This window comes from Acomys russatus, chromosome 8, assembly GCF_903995435.1.
Source record: "Acomys russatus chromosome 8, mAcoRus1.1, whole genome shotgun sequence".
Taxonomy (NCBI): Eukaryota; Metazoa; Chordata; class Mammalia; order Rodentia; family Muridae; genus Acomys; species Acomys russatus.
This window is the reverse complement of record NC_067144.1, coordinates 53,576,526-53,599,175: the sequence shown is the minus strand read 5'-3', so window position 1 is coordinate 53,599,175 and position 22,650 is coordinate 53,576,526.

The following is a 22,650-nucleotide window of genomic DNA, read 5'->3' as shown; positions in this document are numbered from 1 at the left end:
ACAGCTAAAGAACACTAACAAAAACCAAACCAATTTGGCATCTCCGGATCCCAACAATCCCAATGAAAACAACCTAGAGAACCTAACAGCAATGGATAGGCAAGAAAATGACCTCAAGTCCTTAGTAAAGAAGATGATAATGGAAGAAACAAATAAAATCTGTAAACAAATGCAGGAGGAGGCAAACAAGAGGGTTGAAGAGTTAAAAGAGTCATATAAAGAGGCATTTGAAGAATTTCAGAAAAATATAAATAACCAGATGATGGAAATCATTAAAACAGTACAAGACATGAAGATAAAAATGGCAGCTATGATGCAGAAACACACAGAAGAAAAACGTGATCAAGAGGCATCAAAGAAGAAAGCAAACATCTCTGAGGTGGCCTTATCTAACAGATTGCAAGAAATGGAAGAACGAATATCGGGACTTGAAGATACAATCGCAGAACTGGAAACAACCATTCAGGGAAATGCTAAATCTGAAAAGTTCCTAACACAGACCATTCAAGAACTAAAAGACAACATAAAAAGATGAAACTTGAGAATAAGAGGAATAGAGGAAAGAGTAGATAGCCGAATCCACAGCCCAGAACACATCTTTAATCAAATAATGGAAGAAAATTTCCCCAATTTGAAGAAAGAGACGCATACGAGCATACAAGAGGCCTACAGAACACCAAATAGAATAGACCTGAAAAGAAAATCTTCCCGCCACATAATAATAACAACACAAAATATACAGAACAAGGAAAAACTATTGAAAGCAGCAAGAGAAAAATGCCGAGTAACATATGAAGGCAAACCTATCAGAATTACTCCTAACTTCTCAGCAGAGACCATGAAAGCCAGAAGGGCCTGGACAGAGGTGCTGCAAACCCTAAGAGAACACAGATACCAGACAAGACTACTATATCCAGCAAAATTATCAATAACCATTGATGGAGAAGACAAGTTATTTCATGACAAAAACAAATTCAAACAGTACCTAACCACAAATCTGGCTTTACAGAAGCTATTAGAAGGAAAGCTGCACCCCAACTGGTCAAACTAAAACCAAAACTACATAGGAAATAGGTAAATATACCATTGCAAAATCACAACCTCACAAAATCTCGACTGTTACAAATACCAAAAATGAAGGGACTTACCAATCATTGGTCATTAATATCTCTCAACGTCAATGGTCCCAATTCTCCAATAAAAAGACACAGACTAACGGAGTGGATGCATAAACATGCCCCAACATTCCTCTGCATTCAAGAAACACACCTTAACCACAAGGACAGACATTGCCTCAGAGTAAAAGGTTGGAGAAAAATATTCCAAGCAAATGGTCACAAGAAACAAGCAGGGGTAGCCATTCTAATATCTAATAAAATAGACTTTCAAGCAAAATTAATCAAACGAAATGAGGATGGTCACTTCGTACTCGTCAAAGGTAAAGTCAACCAAGAAGACATCACAATTTTGAACATCTATGCTCCGAATACAAGGGCTCCCACATTTGTAAAAGAGTTATTAACAAAGCTTGCCCCACTCATCGATACCCACACATTAATAGTGGGAAACTTCAACAACCCTCTTTCACTCAAGGATAGGTCTTTGATTCAAAAACTAAGCCAGGAAATAACCTCATTAACCAATGTCATGAATCAAATGGATCTAACAGATATCTACAGAACTTTCCACCCAAATGCAAAGGATTATACCTTTTTCTCAGCACCCCATGGAACGTTCTCTAAAATTGATCACATAGTTGGTCATGAAGCAATCCTCAACAGATACAAGAAGATTGAAATAATACCTTGTATCTTATCAGATCACCATGGTCTAAGGCTGGACTTCAACAACAACAGAAATAACAAAAATCATACTAACACGTGGAAACTAAACAACTTTCTACTTAATGACACATGGGTCATGGAAGAAATAAGGGAAGAAATAAAAGACTTCCTGAAATTCGATGAAAATGATGGAACAACATACCCAAATTTGTGGGCCACATTGAAAGCAGCGCTAAGAGGAAAATTCATAGCACTAAGCACCTTCAAAAAGAAAAAGGAATCATCCCACATATACAACCTAACAACACATCTGGAAGCTCTAGGAACAAAGAAGCAGAAACACCCAAGAGGAGTAGACGCCTAGAAATAATCAAACTCAGGGCTGAAATCAATAAATTAGAAACAAAGAGAACAATCCAAAGAATCAACAAAACCAAGAGCTGGTTCTTTGAGAAAATTAACAAGATAGACAAACCGTTAGCCAATCTAACTAAAAGACAGAGAAACACTATCCAAATTAACTAAATCAGAAATGAAAAGGGAGACATAACAACAGACACCGAAGAAATACAAAGAATCATAAGAACCTACTTTAAAGGCATTTATGCCTAAAATTCAAAAATTTAAGGGAAATGGTCAAATTTCTCGACCGATTCCATTTGCCAAAATTGAACCAAGACCAGATAAACAAATTAAATAGCCCTATTTTGCCTATAGAAATAGAAGCAACCATTGATAGTCTCCCAACCAAAAAAACCCAGGGCCAGATGGTTTCAGCACAGAATTCTACCAGTCCTTCAAAGAGGAGCTAATACTGATACTATTCAAGCTATTCCGAAAGATAGAAATCGACGGAATACTATCAAATTCCTTCTATGAGGCCACAGTCACATTGATACCTAAACCTCACAAAGACCCAACAAAAAAAAAAAGAGAATTTCAGACCAATTTCTCTTATGAACATTGATGCAAAAATACTCAACAAAGTACTCGCAAATTGAATACAACAGCCATATCAAAGACATCTTCACCATGAATAGTAGGATTCATTCCAGGCATGCAGGGATGGTTGGACATACGGAAAATCCCTCAATGTAATCCATCATATAACAAACTGAAAGAGAAAAACCACATGATTCATCTCTTTAGATGCAGAAAAAAAAGCATTTGACAAAATCCAACACCCATTTTATTTTTAAAGTTCTGGAGAGATCGGGAATACAAGGCACTTATCTAACATAATAAAGGCTATATACAACAACCAACAGCCAACATTAAATTAACTGGAGGAGCTACTCAAGGAAATCCCTTTAAAACAGATACCAGACAAGGCTGCCCTCTGTCCCCCATATCTCTTCAATATAGTTCTTGAAGTTCTAGCCAGAGCAATAAGGCACCAAAAGGAGATCAAGGGATCCAAATGGGAAAGGAAGAAGTCAAATTATCCCTATTTGCAGATGATATGATAGTGTATATAAGTGACCGCAAAATTCCACCAGAGAACTCCTACGCTGATAAATACTTTCAGCAAGTTGGCAGCAGGATACAAAATAAACTCAAAAAAGTCAGTAGCTTCCTGTATACAAATGAACAAACAGGCAGAGGAAAAAAATTAGGAAAAATATTCCCTTCACGATAGCCACAAACAATATAAAATATCTAGGAGTAACTCTAACCAAGCAAGTGAAGGACTTATTCGAAAAAAACTTCAAACCTCTGAAGAAAGAGATTGAAGATGACATGAGAAGATGGAGGGTTTTACATTGTTCAGGGATCGGGAGAATCAACATAGTAAAAATGGCCATCTCACCAAAAGCAATTTACAGATTCAACGCAATCCCTATCAAAATACTCACAAAATATTTTGAAGATGTTGAAAGATCAATTCTCAAATTCATATGGAGAAATAAAAAACCCAGAATAGCAAAAACAATCCTATACAACAAAAGATCCTCCGGAGGAATCTCCATACCTGATCTCAATTTGTACTACAGAGCAACAGTAATTAAAACAGCATGGTACTGGCAAAGCAATAGGCCGGTGGATCAATGGAATCGAATTGAAGACTCAGAGATGAATCCACACACATTTGCTCACTTGATTTTTGACAAAGAAGCCAAATCTATTCAATGGAAAAAGGATAGCATTTTCAACAAATGGTGCTGGACTAACTGGATGTCTACATGTAGAAAAATGCAATTAGACCCTTATTTGTCACCATGCACAAAACTCAAGTCCAAGTGGATTAAAGACCTCAACTTAAAACCAGAGACATTAATTCAGTTAGAGGAAAAGTGGGGAAGAGTCTGGGACACATAGGCACAGGAAACAACTTCCTGAACAGTACACCAACAGCCCAGGCCTTAATGTCAACAATTAATAAATGGGACCTCATGAGGCTGAGAAGCTTCTGTAAGGCAGGAGACACTGTCAGTAGAACTAAGCGACAGCCTACAGACTGGGAAAAGATCTTCACCAACCCTTCATCTGACAAAGGTTTAATATCCAAAATATATAAAGAACTCAAGAAATTAAACACCACAAAACCAAACAACCCAATTGCGAAATAGGGCTTGGAACTTAACAGAGAATTCTCAGCAGAGGAATGTCAAATGGCCAAGAAACACTTAAAGAAATGCTCGTCCTTGTTAGTCATCAGAGAAATGCAAATCAAAACGACACTGAGATTCCATCTTACACCCATCAGAATGGCTAAGATCAAAAACTCAAATGACACCACGTGTTGGCGAGGATGTGGAGAGAGAGGAACACTCCTTCATTACTGGTGGGAATGTAAACTAGTACAACCACTTTGGAAAGCTATCTGGCGCTTTCTCAGAATAATGGGAATAGGGCTTCCTCAAGACCCAGCTATCCCACTCCTTGGAATATACCCAGAAAATGCCCTATCACACAACAGGGACATATGCTCAACCATGTTCATAGCTGCTTTATACATAATAGCCAGAACATGGAAACAGCCTAAGTGTCCCTCAGTAGAAGAATGGACTAAGAAACTGTGGTACATTTACAGGATGGAATTCTACTCAGCTATTAAAAACAAGGAATTCCCGAAATTTGTGGACAAATGGATTGATCTAGAAATTATTATAATGAGTGAGTTCACCCAGAAGCAATAAGAGACAAATGGTATGTACTCACTTATATCAAAACACTAGTCCAAGGGATACGTACCATGAAAAACTTTACTTACCAAGAAAGTGGGTCAGAGGAGAGGACATCCTATTGAGACTTTAGGTGAGAGTAACATGGAAGAATAAGAAAATAGTAGGACCCACAGGGTCCTGGAAGCCTACAAGGAGAACTTTATGACAGACAGATCTGGGTCCTGGGGTCCTCTTCAAACTAAGGCACCAGCCAAGGAAAATATAGGCATTAAACTTTGAACCTCTACCAAGACCTAGCCGATGATCATATTCTCCACCATTGAGTGGAGAGTGAGATCTGACTCTCACAGGAACTCTGATGCCCCTTTTCTGACCACGTCCCCTGGATGGGGAGGCCTGGTGGCACTCAGAGGAAGGATAGCAATTTACCAAGAAGAGACTCGATATTCTAAGAGCATATATAGGGGGAGAAGGTCTCCCTCAATCATACATAGGGGAGAGGAGAAGGGAGGAAGTGGGAGGGAGGGAAGAATGGGAGGAAACAGGGGAAGGGCTAACAATCGAGATGTAATATGAATAAAATAATAAAATGGAAAAAAATTAAACAAACAAACAAAACACAAGAATTTACAATGGATAAGTGTATTTATCAGCTTAGGTAGATACAAAATAAATTTAAAAATTAATTATACTTCTATACAACAGCAATGAATAATGGAAATTATTGAATACAATACATCTTATACAGAGTATAAATTATACACAGAATAAAAAACTTAATTTAATTTAATTTTATGGCAATTCTTATAGCCTGTGGCAAATCCACAATTATTACATACACTAACCAGATACCATTGTTTACCATGGGTTTATACCAGTTCAAAGCTTGAAACTCAAGTATCATCCATTAACAGTAAATTATTCATAATAAAAAAATTATGACATTTTCCTATGACATAATCATCAATAGCAATGGAACTGAATTCATTAGTGGTAACCACAATAGTATTTATTAATCTTACAGAAATTTATTAAATTAATATCACTGATAAAATCCAACATTGATTCTACCATTTTCTTTTATAAAGGTAAAAATACTTCTATGCCAATAAAAGTCATAACAGTTTACTACTAAGAGAAGGCTGGAAGTCATAACTGGGGAAGGGCATTATAGATGCTTCTAAATTGTCACTCAGTTGTTTTTATATCTATATTACATTTAGAGAGATAGGAAGCAAAGTTGTTTCTTCTCCCTCTGTGCTTTAAGAAATAAAACAAAATATAAACAATTTACACTAGTTGAAAATTTATACTGCTTTAATTTTTATCTTAAGTTCCACCCCTAAAATTTCCAAGTACAAAAGCATTAATCCCCAGCGTGTCAGTATCAGATGGTGCAGATATCAAGATTTGTTTCCTAGAAGGAGGACTGAGGATAACTGAGTGTCATCAAAAGAGCTTAGGGCTTGTCCTTTCGATTGCTCTGTCTCTCTGTCTCTGTCTCTGTCTCTCTGTCTCTCCCTCCCTCCCTGCTCATCCCTGACCATCCCTGCCTATCCCTCCCCCTCCCTTCCTCCCCCCCTCTCTCCCTCCCTCTCTCTCTCTCTCTCTCTCTCTCTCTCTCTCTCTCTCTCTCTCTCTCTCTCTCTCTCTCTCTGTGTGTGTGTGTGTGTGTGTGTGTGTCTGTGTGTATGTGTCTGTCTGTCTCCCTGTCCTTCCGTGCCTTCCGTGTCATTTTTCATCTCCCCCTTTCTTATCGGGATTGGTAAAACTTTTCTTATATCTACTTTTAAACTTCCAAATGTTTTCTACAAAGGATATACCTAGCTTTCTACCCACCATTAGTGGGGTCCTTACAAACAACCAGGATCCTACTTGTCACCAATACTGACCCCATGCATATAAGCTCTTTGCTGAATCAAATTCAGAGCAGCTGTGGGAAGATATCTGCAGTGTTTTCCAATCAAATTTTGTCAGTAATATAGAGAGTAATATAGAAGAAAGTCAAAATACCAAAGGAGGCCAGGTTAGAGTAGCCAGTTAATTATTAGAAGGAGTTGAAAAAGGCTTAAATATGATAAAACACAAAGATTATTTAGATGGCTGTTCATCTGTTTCCTAGAATACAAATATGTATGTGTAGAAATTTTTTAATAGCTGTATGTAGTGAAAAAACGTCAGGAGAACATATTTATATCATGGTTTGGTTATTCAGCATCAATAATATAGTGCAAATTCTGTTTGACTTCTTGTATATATGTAATACAATATAGTATATACAATATTATATAATATATATACAAAATAATATATGTATTTTTATTATATATCATGAAGAATATTTTCAAAATGCTAAAAATTTTTGCTGAATGTGGTTTCACTTATATTTTGTTTTATTAATTTTTATTTAAAAGTTTATATATATATATATGTATACACATAGTGAAAGGATAGTGTATATATAAATTATATTCTTTCCTTCCAAGACTTCCCTGATCCTCTCGATCTCCCTTCATGGCAAATTTCATGTGCTCACACTCTCTCTTAATAAAAATGAATATGAAAATCAAAACAAACTACAAAAAATAAAAACCAATATGACCAAAACTACCAAACCCAAACAAATACACACGAAAAAGCATGAAATACATTCTATGTCACCTAATTAGTCCTATTACATCTATTAGGGATAGGTATAAATGGATGAGAGAAATCAAAATTCTCTAAAATCCTCCTGCCTTGGATTATGGCTGATATGCCCAGTGATAGTCCATTTCGGAAAACTGGCTTATCTTTGCCAGTAGGTATTAATTGAAAATAGCTTCTTGGTTGGGGAGGGGACATGTTTGATGGAATAAATCAGCTGTGCCATCAGCACTGGGGCATTACCATTGAGTAATGGAGAGTCAGAAATGATTTGTGACCTTTACGGGTTCTATGGTATATTTTTGGCCAGTAATTAAACAAAGCATAATTCATTCCTGATACTATTACAGAAGCATAGTACCTAGTTGGGGCATTGGTACCCCCTTCACTTAACCTTCTGTCATATATGTACAGACTTAAGAAAGCTACAACAGTGTCAGGATTCCATGTACATTTTAAAAGGGCTTTCAATGTTGGTCTTCCCTTCCCATTTTCCTTCCTGTTCTCCCATCCTCTTCCCCACTTTATCTTTCTATCCTAGTATTCTCTTTATGATTCTTATAATGCTATACTCTACTTTCTATTCCTTGGAAAATCATCACTGTCACCCTGGTTCCTCACCCCCTGGTTATGAAGGTTAAAACTCTCATATCTAAAGGTTAAACGCTATCATCCACATATAGGAGAAAACACTGTCTTTGTTTAGCAGATCTGGGTTACCAAATTAGTGTGAATGTTTCTAGCTTCATCCACATCCATTTACTGTACATTTCATAATTCCATTTCTCTTTATATCTGAATAATATTTAATTGTACAAATATACTGCAAATTCATTATCTACTCATCAGTTGAAGAATATCTAAGCTGTTTCCAATTTCTGGCTATTACAAATGGAGCATCAATTAGCATGGATAATTTCTATAGTAAAATGCAGAGATCTTTGGGTATATGGCCAAGAGTGGCATAGGTAGATTTTGTGGTAGATTGATTTTGGCTTTCTGAGGAACCTTCACTTAATTTCAATAATTGCTGTGCCAGTTTGCATTCTCATTAGCAATTAATAAGTGTTCCCTTTTTCCTACATGCTCACTGGCATATGCTATCATTTGGTTTATTGATTTTGGCCATTCTCAGTTGGATAGGGTGGAATCCCAAAGTAGTTTTAATTTTTATTTCTCTAATGGCTAAAGATACTAAACATTTTTTTTTTAGTTTTTCAGTCTGTTTTGTTTCACTTTCTTTTAAATAACTCTTTATTTATTTCAGTTTTTCTATGCTCATTTTTAATTGGATTATCTGTTTTCTGTTTTTTTGTTTTGTTTTGTTTTGTTTTTTCTTTTCTTTTCTTTTTTTTTTTTTTTTTTGGTGTTCAGTTTTTGCTGTTGTTGTTCTTTATATATCCTATGTACTAACCCTTTACTTGGTAAAGACTTTTACACATTCTATTGGCTGTCACTTGCCTTGAATGATGCTGAGTTTGTTACACAGAAGCTTTTGAGTTTCATGTTGTCCCACTTTATTTATTAGTTGTTGGTCTGAATGCCTGGTAACATAAGCTTATAATCTCAACAATTAGGAGACTGAGACAGGAATATCAGTTCTGGGCCAGCTGTGATTGCATAGGAAAAGACATTCTTAAATGAAACAGAAGAATCAAACATTTCATAAAAGAGAATGACAAAAGAATCCCTAAGGCTAGTTAGTGGCAAAGGGCACAGTAGCCATCTTATTACTAAAGTTTAACAAAATATATTTCCCTTTTTGTCACTAAAAACTAATGTTTGCAATTTTGAATGTTGATTCTCAATATATATTTTATGCCATTTTGGTCTCTATTTTAAATTAAAGCCCCAGTGATTCCTTGGAAGGAAATTTTGTGTGTCTCAGTGTTATTATTAGATGCCCAAGTTGCAAAATAGTGATAGAAATGCTAAAGACAGCTTTAGAAGTATGGGGTATGTATTATAATAATACAAAAATATGTAATAAAACTCTAGGGAAAAAATAGTCTAATTCTTTGGGACTAGAGACAAGAAACAGAAACACTTTAGGCATCTCTTTGAGTCTGCTTTGTTCTTATTCTTTCAAAGTTAAATATAGTTTAATTTTTTTAACTATGAGCCAAAGAAAACCTAATAACTCTCCTTGACCCCTGTGTTGACACATTATACATATGAAAGGATGAGTTTCTTATTTCTGAAACACCTAAACTGTGACTTGTTCAGGTGCAGCGGTCATCTTTGAGAAAGGAAATCTCATGCCCCTCCAGTGACTGGTTGGAGAACAGGTTCACATACCAAGCAAGCTGAACTGGGGGCTGGTATGCTGTGCAGAGCATAAGAGTCTCTGGGAACCGGGATGCCCAGATGCCTCCTTGAAATCTGCTCTGCACATGAATAGTGTACCTTGAAACATAAAACAAGTTCATAGAGAAACAAAGATGCAAAAACATCAGAGCCCTGCTTTCCTTAGCATGCCCAGCCATCCACCTGAATGCTGTGCAATGCATCTGCCAGGTATATCGATCCCTTCAAGAATTCTCAAAATAACTGCCAGCTTTGTATTGATCTTGCCAAACTCTATTTACCTTCCAATGACTATGCAGTTTATTTACAAGCCACTGCTGCCTAGCAGTCTCTGAGGTGACCAATGGAAGGAGCCCACGCATCAGGTACACAATATGCAGGATAGCACTGGCCAACTCATCATGGGTCCTTTGCTAGGTGAGCTTGACTTGAAATCAATTGCCCTGATGTTAGATTCCAAATAGGTGCAACAGGTTCAATAGAGCACCTAGGTACTAGAGCAGAAGTGTTTCCTCAGAGCTTAGACAGTACCAGTTTCTGCAGAGGTGACCAGAGGATAATGGTACTAATAGTTTGGGTCAATAGTGCTTGAGTTGTAGAAGTGGCAATGCAGGACAGGTCTAGGGTGGCTTCTGCTACCATTTCCTTCCTACATTGTCTTACTCTCCCAGGTATTGCTACTATAAGTCCCTATCACCTGAGGAAAAGCCTGACTCTATGCTGTTGGGACACAGAACAGGCTACATTACACATTTGTTTTTTAGGATGCAAACAAACAATACTGCCAGTGAATGGGATTGCAATGATAAACCAGCCTAAAAGTAAATAATTTGGAGGAACAGTATTAACATGGCTACCCGGAGGTTCTCAGTAGTCAGCTCTCCCTCTGCAGGACAAAAGAAACAGGTGTGGAGCTGCACCTGAATGTCCGGACCCCACTTTGCAGTACTGGCTCCCACAGCACAACCTGGACCTTAGTGGAGGAAGGGAGTACTGTGAACCCCTCCAGACTGTTCCTGTTGCCCTGGCAGGAGTTTTTAAGTTGCAGATACAGGATGTGAGCATGTGTGAGGAAATTTACAACATCTGAGAACAGATACATCTCCTATGGAGGGAGCATCTGTACTACACTTGGCACAGTTGATAGAGATTTCCATTCCTACATGACCTATGAAGACAGCAGGTCTATTCAATTTTGCCACACTATTTTCTGTGCTTAAAGTAAATCATTAACCAATGAAACTGTAGAGACGCTGTAATATGATGTTCAACAGGAATAAAGCAAGCATTGGAAAAAAACCCACGCAACATGCGTCTTCGGGAGGAGTTTGCTTATTAAAAATGTTACTCCATAAGACTATTAATTGTTTGGGTGATCATTTTGTGCATTGTATAAAGATTGTCTTTGTATTATTCAAATGCTGATTTCTGTAGCGGCAGAGAGCTGATTACAGGTCAGTCATTTATATTGTTAGACTTATGACTGCAACCTATTTTTTGAACGCTCCCTCCAACACCTTCTGATTGGTTTAATAAAGAGGAGAATGGCCAATAGTTGAGGGAGAAGAGGATAAGAAGGACTTCCAACAGAAATAGGAACTCTGGGAAGGAATCTGAGACAGGATTCAATAGCCAAACAGGGAAGAAGAAGCAAGGGTCAAGACTTAGGAACTGGGGAGAGGTTAACAAGACACATGGCAGAACGTAGATTAATATAGAGCTACGTTAAGTTAAGAGCTGGTTGGGGTACAAGCTGAAGCTAAGACCAGCCTTTCATAATTAATAAAACACTGTGTCATTATTCGGGATCTGGAGCTCCAAAGAAAGTCCCATTATAATTGATAATACTGGAAAAACCAGACACATCATTCTTTGTGCAGGAGCATAAAAAGTATGACAATTGAGAAAGGGAAAGGAAAAAAACCAAGATAGTATGATGTGTGCAAAAGAGCAAAACAGATTCTAAAGATATAATTATGGAAAAATATTTGATAAAGGATTTAAATGAATGTTTACAGATACATTAATGAGATTCAAGAGATACATGTAGAGAGTAAAAAAATAGACAAAGTGTTCTATGAATGAGAAATTCAACAGTGATTTTGAAAAGGAACAACAAATATTTTAAATGAAGAGTTCAACAGGAAGAGATAGAAGGACTCAGAGTGTCCAGGAACCCTACAAGAAGAGCACCAAGGCTGGTGAAACCGGACCTAGGTGGTCCTGCACAAACTACTGTACCAACCAAGGACAATGAATGGAGTAAACTGAGACCACGTGTTCAGACATAGCCAATGGACAGTGTGTTCTTCATAGTTGTGTGGAAAGAGGGCACTGACTCTGACATGAACTCTGGGGCCTCCTATTTGACCACTTCCCCTTGGTGGAGAGGCCTGGTGGCACTCAGAGGAAGGGTAAGCAGACTATCTGGGTGAGACTTGATAGGCTTTGATCATATCGTGAGTAGGAGGTTCCATTCTCTCATAGGTCTAGTGTGAAAGAGGGAGGGAGGGGAACAGGAAGATACAAGTGAGGAGATAACAATCTGGATGTAATCTGAATAAGTTATTTAAATTTAAAAAAGAGTTCAATAGGAATTTGCAATTGTTATCTGAGAGCTGTGCACCCTGTGGGGCATCCCATGCAGAAATCTCCATCCTTGCTACCTGAAAACAGTGTGTCTCATGATCCCTTCTTCAAGGTTGGAATCCTAAATCCTGATGTCACCTTCATCACCATCTGAGGACTATTCCTGATTCTTGCCACTCACAGGTAGGAATCCCCATTCATGGTGCCTAATGACCACATGATCTGAGACCTCCTTTCAGGTAGTAAGTTCTATTTATGTCTCAGTATATCCTTTCCAAATCAAGTTGACATCACTCCGTAATTTTTTATCTCTATTGGCTAATTTTCATTTTCTGAAAGGTGCTATGCACACTTCCAGAGACGGAAACTTATTACCAGCCTTATTCATCTATGAACACTTCAAATCATGATAATAACTAGCCTGGCAGGATATGCACCCTGGTGCAATAATGAAAAGAATGCTACTTGTAGTTGAATAAGGCTGGTAGTAATAAAGGGCCAATAACCTGTGGCTAGGTAGACTATAGGCCCTACATTATTATTCAGGTATACAAATTTATTATAAAAATTACTTTAATGGCCAAAAGATTAGTACAATCATCAGCACAGATCTTTTTCAGTAAGTGGTGATTAATAGAGAGAGTCCTACAACTGGTCAATGTACAGACACATGAGACCTTGGTGTCCTTGGGTTAAATGGGACATCAACATCACATTTCACCTGTCCAAAGTTCAAGGATCATCACATAATTAGGGCAGAAGGGTTGTAAGAGCTAGAGGCTATAGATGAATATGGTGAAATAGTGTCTTCCAAACACAATAGGCAATTGCACATAGGAACTTGTAGCAATAGCAACATCATGCACACCTATGCAGGATCAAGTCAGGAAAATTTCCACCATGGAAGATGAAGACTCTGCCAATGTTCTCACATATACTTCAGGTGCTATTGGCAGTGATGGTCACTGGAGAAGGAGACTCAGCTTTCTTCAAGAATGAGGCCGCTAAGAGGTTTCTCAGAGCCCCAGTATATAGCCCTGTATCCATGCACATAATGGCAACACTAAGAGGGCTCAGTGAGTTTAAAAATAGAACACAGAAAATGAAGAAAGAATAGTTCTGGAGGAATACGGAAGAGATAAGGGATATACTTGATCAAAACAAATTACATGAATGGATACATAAAATATTATATATATATATGAGAATATTAAACTACAAAATAACGAAATTCCACGTTTGCATCAAAATGTACAGATATTATAACAGAGGATATTTTACTAGGGTCAAACCAAATAGAAACAGAAAAACAAGTATCTTATGTGCTCATATATGTGTGTGAGTGTGTATGTGTGTGTGTGTATGTGTGTGTGTGTGTGTGTTTGTGAATATATGTGAACGTTGGGAAAGATAACATAATAGAAAACGATGTACGTATAAGTTTTTCTATACAATTAATACATTTTAATAAGAAATCAAGAAAACAAATAGAAAATTAAAATATGGGTAAATAGCTTAGAAAACATTTTATTAACAATAATTGAAAGTATCAATATAACAATAGCCCTAGATACTTTGCATTAAAACCCTACTAAGTTCTAGGGGAAAGCACTTTATAGATTTCATCTTGACATAACTAAAATGGTCCTATGAGGCATGTCTAGCTATCTTTATTCTTTCTCAAGTGAGAAATCTAAGAAGTTTGTACAAATCCAAGAAACAGGAAATAATAAACTAAAAATTATGGTTACAGGACTCAACTCTTGATCATTTTTCTGAACTGTTTCACCTGTGGTTTTCTAAACTTAGTATATTAGGAACACATTGCTATATCATCTTAGAAACTAAGTAAAGTCTACTATAAAGACATGTACAGAGGACTCCCAGTAGCAACCATGTGGTTACCTTGCCACCCATTTCCTGAAGTATTTGCCCTTCCATGCTAACCCTAAAGCGTGTCAACATCTGGTACAAATCATGCATTTTGCATTTATCTATAACCATAGTTCTTCATGTCATTAGCATCAAGCAAGCATGTGTTCTTTATTATACTTTATTCTCTTCACATTGAAATAGTTATTACAATAACATGACACGGTTTCTCTAGTTTCTGTATTTACTTGTACAATTTTAGTAGCAAATAACATTGCCCGAATAAAAAAAACATTGGAAATATGGTTGATCTTATTTTTTATTGTTTTTGCAAATGATAGGCTATGATAAAATATTAAGATGTTTTAACCCAGAGCTTATTAAAAATAACACCCATCCTAACAAGCTTAAAATGCAGCCACAACTTAAAAGACTACTGATTACATTCAAGAGAAATTCAAAAGGCTCTTAAGAAATTCAAAAGGCTCTTTCCTCTGCTCATCATTTTAGAATCTAACAGATTTGGGGGGGGGGAGAATTTTTCCTTCATGAATCACTGGCTGTTTCAGTCTACCCACCCTACTCATGGGCTGCTGGTTCTCGTCTCTCTACTGTAATATTATTGTTTTTCTTTATATACCTACAATTTTAATTAATTTATGCATGGATATATGCACATGAGGGTAGATTTCTGCAGAGGCCGAAATAGGGCTTTGTTGCTTCTGGAGTGGAATTACAGTTGTGCCTTATCAAGTGTTGGGATTTGAGTCAAAGCGTCAGTTCTCATTACTACACTCCAGCCATATCATTGTGTTTCATTGCAGTCTGTCACCTGTATGGTTAGGCTTGTTTTATACTCATCAAAAAAGCAAAACCGGTTGCTGATAGTTGAATGATTGTCAATACTTAGAGTGAGCATCAGTTCCGGAATTGAACTTGCTAGAGACCCTTTTCTGTTGTCCATTATTGGTCATAAAATATGGTTATGTATAAGATCACATAAGGAAATTTTAGACACTAAGGAGAAAATTGAGCTCAATGGAATACTATACTGGGGCTTAAAAGTGGTTACAGCACTCGCCGCACAAGGCTGAACACCTGAGTTCACATACGACAAAGGCCAGAATGCACATGAATGTCGAGTAGGCATGGTGGTCCTTGGTAATTTCGGATTCAGAAAGCAGAAACAGGATCCCCAGAGCAAGCAGCTTAGCAAGAATCACTATGTAAGGGAGCCCTGTGTTGAATTTAGAGAACCTGCCTAAGAGAATAACGTAGGAGACTAACACCCAATGATTGCCAGCATGAACCTCCACACATACCAGTGCTCCCACAAAAGCAGACATGAGTATAAGTACATACCAAACACACATGAAGCACACAGAGAGGGGACATGTGACCTCAATTTTAAATGATATGTATTAGAGCAGAGGAAAAAATCTAGGAAAGATCATAAAAATCTTGAGATTAGGGTTTTGGGAGACACTAATGTCAAGGAAGAGAGGAATGGGTGTGTTTTAATGGTTTCAATATGATATAATCTAAAGTTATGGTGAATAGAAGAACATTGAATATGGATGAGCAAGTACTTCTGTATCTGGAAATGGAGTCTTTAGGGTATATTCTGAAAAGTGATGTAGCTGAGTTCTATCACATATGGTATGTCTATTTTTAGCTTTTGAGCCATCTCCCCACTAATTTCCATAGTGGCTTTTCTACTTTGCATATCCCTCAATAAGGAATAAATGCTCCCCTTTCACCAAATTTGTACAAAGCAATGACAAAATTTTAAATACAAAATCTGTTTTTACTTTCATGTATTAGTAAAATCTTGCAAGTGACACTTTGTTTTGATAACTTAAAATTATTTCTTTTTCTTAGACCTTTATTTTGGGGTCACTTTGAAAATTAAATGATCTGGTATGATGTTATTTTAGTTTGAGTAGGGGAAAGTAGACAAACCCCTATAGTAAATATATTCTGTAAAATTATGTTACTTGGCATATTATCTTAAATACTTTGGGGGAGAATAAAAGGTTAATGAGTAGTTATAATACATTTGAATACCATGAGTATTTAGTATTTGGTATTTATTTAGGCATCACCTAAAATGAATTCAATCACTTTAGAGTCATGTAGAATGCTTTTGGGGCAGAGGTGTACCTGAGTAAGTTGCAAGCCAGGCCCTTATCACTAATTGCATCATCATGAAGACTAAGTTGACAGGAATCATATCGATCTATTCTCATACTTGTCATCATTTGCTTTCCCTTTGTTGTGAATGCTTTCTAAATATGTTCACCACACCTTGAACACACAGAGAAATAACACTACTGAAGTTAAACAAATGAAAAAGCTTTTAAGAAAGCAAAATACCCAGTTATGAAAGAGGAATTCACTTGGGTTGAAAATACCTGGAAATAAAAGGCATCTATCAAATTGGTATCTAGGGGCGTAGATGTGAATAAGAGAAAGGCTGAAGGCAGAAGAAGGATAAAAGGAAAGAAGGAGGGATAAAGGGGAAGGACAAAAATGGGAAGAGGGAAATTGAGGACAAGTAATGGAGGTTGTGGTGGACAATCACCACTGTGCTTTATCACAACATTCACAGACAAATCTGATTTCTAGTCTCTCTTGCCCTGTGTGGTATCAAATGTCTAGGAACCTTAAACAGCTCAGTACTGTAACTAGGGTTCCCAATAATCATTAAACAATAGCTTTGCATATGCAAATTCTCATCATGAACAAAATTTACTTTGCTTTATATTTATTTGTTGAACACAAGTATATTTGAGCCTAACCTACAGAGCCATATTATTATACCAGCTTCCTTACTAATGTATTTTGTACCTTCCACCCACATTCTATGTTAGTTTTGGTTCATTCCTGACATTAAATTTCCAGAATTACCACAAGAGTGGACCTCTGCAATGACTAAGCTGTCATATAGCACATACTGCTGGCTACAAGCACAAAGGCTGCTTTTACAAACATGAGTCTTCTTTTTATCTTCAGCTGTACTATTTGACTGAGTAAGTGGTACATACTTCAAGGGAAAGATAGACAATACTTTTGACTGTTTTGGTATGCTTCCTTCTTAAGTAATGATGGGATACAATACAAAGACAGAAACCCCATCTTACATTCTACTCAGCATAGTGAATGGAAACAAACAAACCAAAAAAAAAAAAAAATACACATGTATACAACTGTTGCAACTCAGAAGTTACAAACACATTGTGAATCTTTGGATTTTCCAGGGAGGCAAAATTTTTACATATCCTATAAGCTGGAAGGTAAAACAAGTATGTAATAATAGTTTGGTTGGCAGAAGGCAGCTGGTTGGTCTATTCAATCTGTATAAAAGAATTGCTGTAAGAATCCTGGGCATTAGTCTCAGATGAGAGTGCAAGTGAGCACACACATATTTGCACAACTCTGTCCTATATCAAGGTTATTTAGAAACTTAGTTTTTAATATCTACAGATTTTTTTCTTTTTCAAAATGCTATTTGGATTTTAATACCCTTTTATACTTTTTTCAGACTCAATATTGGTCACATATAACAAAAGTATGTTTCTAAAGAGTACAGAAAATTGCTCAGAAAGTGATGAAAAGCAGCCTTTTATTTTCTATTAAATGATTATTATCTATAAAGTAGACTCTTCACTAAACAACTTCTACATTAGAGCTCCATTGTGATATAGCAAAGAAATAATCACTCATAAATGTCAAAAAATATCATTATTACATTGAATGTCCATCCATGAATGATACAATAAAACTTTCTACGTCTAAAAGCATGCAGATACTAAAGACACAAAGTAGTCATAATGAACAGATGCGTATAAGTGGAGTCCAAAAGGTAACACTGCTTAGTGACTAAACATTAATAAATAAAAGATAGGATACTTGAAAGAATTTGTCTTTTATCTAAGGTAGTTACTAATTAAAAGCCACTATGTTCAATCAAACTACATGATATTAAAATACACTCTCAATTTTATTTAACTTTTCAGGACAACAAACTTTAAACTTAAGGAAAACATTTAAAAACAATTATATATGTATATATATGTACACATACACATATATGCTTGAAATATATTTCAAATATTTATCTTATCTCCATTTTTCTTTCTGAAATTTTGTTCAAGTTATCTTTGCTCTCTTTAGTAAATTTTATTTCTTTTCAATAAATGCTTCTGTTTATACAACACCAATGTTTGAGCTACCAGTGTTCTGGTAACATTTGGAGATAGTTTTATGCAATATGCCTCATTATTATTAAGGGCTAAATAAAGGATGAAAATGAGTGGGAAAAATTAATGAAAAGCATGGATTTCAGCCCTGAAATGGGCTTGCCCTTAGAACAAATAAAGGTCAAGTTGGGAGGCATGTCCACATATTCTGTAAAGTGCATGGAAAGTGCTGAATTTAGAAAAGCTACTTTGCATACTGAAATTGTGACAAGACAGAAGTTGGCATAAAAATCAATATATTCATGTGACAGACACTGTAATAAAAATAGAAATAAAGGAGAATTTTGAACAAACTCAATACAAATTCAGACTAACAGGGTAATAGCTATAAGTACCATATCTGTTAATATGCATTCTCAAATTTTTCATCTAACTTAGTGTTATATCCTCCTCAAAAATAATAATTAGAATGTTTGTGATTTCCCCAGTTTTTTTCTGTGAGACCCAATGCCAGAGTACATCTTAAACCAGCTATTTCTCTTGGTATTAGAATAACGAGGCCTCGGTGCAGCTAGTGAGAATTCTCTGAGCATGTGCCTGATGCTACATTGTGGAAGTCTTGCTATGGCTCTGCCCCATGGGACTGAGAATGATTTCATCTTCATGCTACACTTCACAAATTAGGAAACTGAGGCATAAAACAATTAACCTACTGGTTGTAGTTCACAAGAAGCATCTGTAGTGGATATCCAATTATGATTCATAGATGGTACCATCAGAATTCAAGGCCACTGGTTCTTTCAGTCATGTGACATCCTATTTGTTGGGTCATGACATAGTGGGTATAATTGCATCTGTACATAGAGCAAGAAATTCTATTTTTTTTTTTTGTTAGGGCAATTTTGCCAGTCATTTAGATAGTTACAGTTCCCATGTTGGTTCCTATAATATCATATGAACTTAAGACAAATCAGTATGTATGTATGTATGTATGGGTTCAAAGTCATGAAAAGCTATGTAAAATCATAAAGTACATATATAAACCTAGAGCATTACAATAACTACGTTGGGCAGATATGAGGTCGTTATGAGCTTGCCCCTGACCAATTTTGAAACTAGAATATTGACAGAGAGACCTGTATTACATGTTTCAGATGGTATAAAATATTCAAAATTCACAAAATTGTAAAGGAGCCACTTAATTCCAGATTTATCTTTTCTTACAACTTTAAAGCTTTTATGTGAGTTCTTTAGCAGCACACATCCATTAACGCATAATACAACCTCCACAGAAATAGATGTCTAAATGTATTATCAAAAAGATTATTGGAGTTATATAAATTATCAATTGTGGGTTTTTTGGACTTAATGATACATTTTAATTCATTTGAATAAAGACAGAAAAGACTTGGAGGAAAAAATATAGCTACATGAAGAACAAACGTTAGGATGCTATGGGTGGACCAGCAAGAGGACAGGTGGTGATTGTTTCGTGAGACAGCCTGTGATGATTTTATTTGCAACTTTCTCATGGAAATCTGTATGGTGTCACACACACACACACACACACACACACACACACACACACACACACACAAGGTACATTCTAGATTAGGACATAAACTGTAATGTATGTTACCAAATATGATGGAGGCTTGAATTTGAAAACAGAGTTCAAAGACAGTCTTCCTTATTATTGAAAACCAAGCAAAAATCAGGCAAATATCATATCTCTATAATTTATATATGTATATGATATCTACATATAGAATATAAATATTAACAAAATAGGATTTTCATGTTTAAAACTATATGTCTTATTTATTTATTTATTTATCTTGGTTTTCAGAGACAGGATTTCTCTGTGTAATAGAACCCTGGATTTCTTGGAACTCTCTTTATCGACCGGCTAGCCTTGAACTCAGAAATCCACCTGCCTCTGCCTCCAGAGTGCTTGGATTAAAAGTGTGTGCCACCATGCCATGCTTGTCTTATTTATAATTGGCTCATAGTACAGAGAAATTAAATTTTGTAAATTTTATGCCATCACTGAATGCATTTAACATAATAATGACACTGCCACCACAGCTGTTTAATGCTACTTGAACAGACTTAAACACAAACAAAAAATGAAAAAAATAATAATGTTAGCACAAGTCACTCTGTGTTTCTAACAACTGACTGCTCTGATTCCCAACAGAATCATCACTCCTCTTCACTATTTGGAGTCTTGATGGATCTAAGAATTGAGAACAGAAGTGATGTGCCCACTGCAAACTTGTTTTACAGCTTGCTAGTTTAAGTTGACTTGGTTATGTATCTATTAATAATATAATTACAGTCTCTTTCTTTTCATGCCGTCAGTCACTCCCCTGCTCTCCTGCTCCTATGAGGCAGTACTTCCATATATCTTCTATAGGCGGTGTGATGAACAACTGCATTAGCATCCAGGCATCCCAGGTACCCGTTCTTCAGACCCCTTGGTTGTACTTTATCTTACTCAATTTTATTGACCATGAGAAAACAGTCAATGTGGCAAAGTAAGGAGACCAGAGGTGCCTTCCCCATCTCTCCCTTCTTCTTTATTTCTCTTGTTCCACCTTCACCTCATTTTCTCCATTCTTTCAGTCTCTAAAGCCCATGATAAAGCAAAAAACAAAACCAGCTAGAGAAGTGTGCAAAGAGAGAAACTGTCCAATGCAGAAGAAGGTGGTATCTGAGGACACACAGAACAGGCAGCCTCATGTTCCCAGTGGCATAGGTTTCCCTAACCTATCCCACTCCAGATCCCTCCCACGGGAGGTGAGAGCACTCCAGTGTCCTTTGTTCAAGTCTAACATAGTTGAGCAGTTTTAGAATAAACATTTGTACTTTATTCAATTTATCCCCCATAAAAATGTTTTTTTTTTTTACTTTTTATCTCATGAAATGAAATGAAGAAAGATATTAGTTGTATTCTAATGTGTCAAATATACTCTGCAGCCTCAAAGTTGAATGACTTTTTTAATTCTGTAATAAAAAAAATATGAGTTCTCATCAAATATTTTCAGCTTTACTCTTCTGGATGTGAATCTCTCTCTCTCTCTCTCTCTCTCTCTCTCTCTCTCTCTCTCTCTCTCTCTCTCTCTCTCTCTCTCTCTCTCTCTCTCTCTCTCCTGTTAGTATATTTGGCCTTGGGACTCCCTCAGTATGAACTGCAGTAAGACATGTAGAAAAACTATGGCTCAAATTGCCCAGCTGTGTTCATAGCAATGTCCTTGAAACTGCTTTTAGCCTCTTTCTATAAACTCACTGAATAGAGACATCCAATGACCTTCAGTAGAAAGTGGTTCAGAGGGGAATAATCTTAAGCACATCTAAGTCAATGATATCTATAGGCTAGAGTAAGTATCTTATGGCTAAATAAGTGGTCAATAAATCTATCTCTTCATTCTTAAACAAAACATTTTCCTCAAATGTAAAAACAGAATTTAGATACCAGATAATAGAATTTGCAATAACCAGTCTCAATTGTCTATTTTTTTCTACATAAAATGAACAAAGAATTCTTACATTCCTTTTTAGAAACATTCACGAACAAGTCAATGTCCTTTGAATAGTCCTTTCAGTGCTCCAACTGAAGGAAACACTGATGCCCACTAAAGTCCATTTGACTTTACTTTAGTAAACTTATCTTTAGCATTTTTAAAGAGAAAGAGGAGATTGTCTACAAATCCTCCAGCAAAACCTTTCATACTCCTTTGACTGTTCAATTTTTCTGCTAGGAAAAGATGATGCTTCTTTCTGTCCCCAGAAAACACTTACATTAGACACACAGGCATGCATGCACACACTATGCATACACCTAAGAGGGATTCAGCCTTGATACTTCAATTCAAGGATCAGTTTCCCAGGTTTAATGTGGATTGATATCTTGTTCCAATTTAGGTTGCTTGCAAGTCTGTTTTCTTATTATTCCTACCCATGTATTACCACATATCACAATATTTTGATTTTCCTAATTTTTTTCCTTTCTTCTACACTGCCTAGCTCCCTGAGTAGGCTCCCTGCTTTTTCATCACTATATTCCTAGTGTTTACCACTTATCTGGTAAACAAGAAAAGTAGAGTAAATACCATTTAA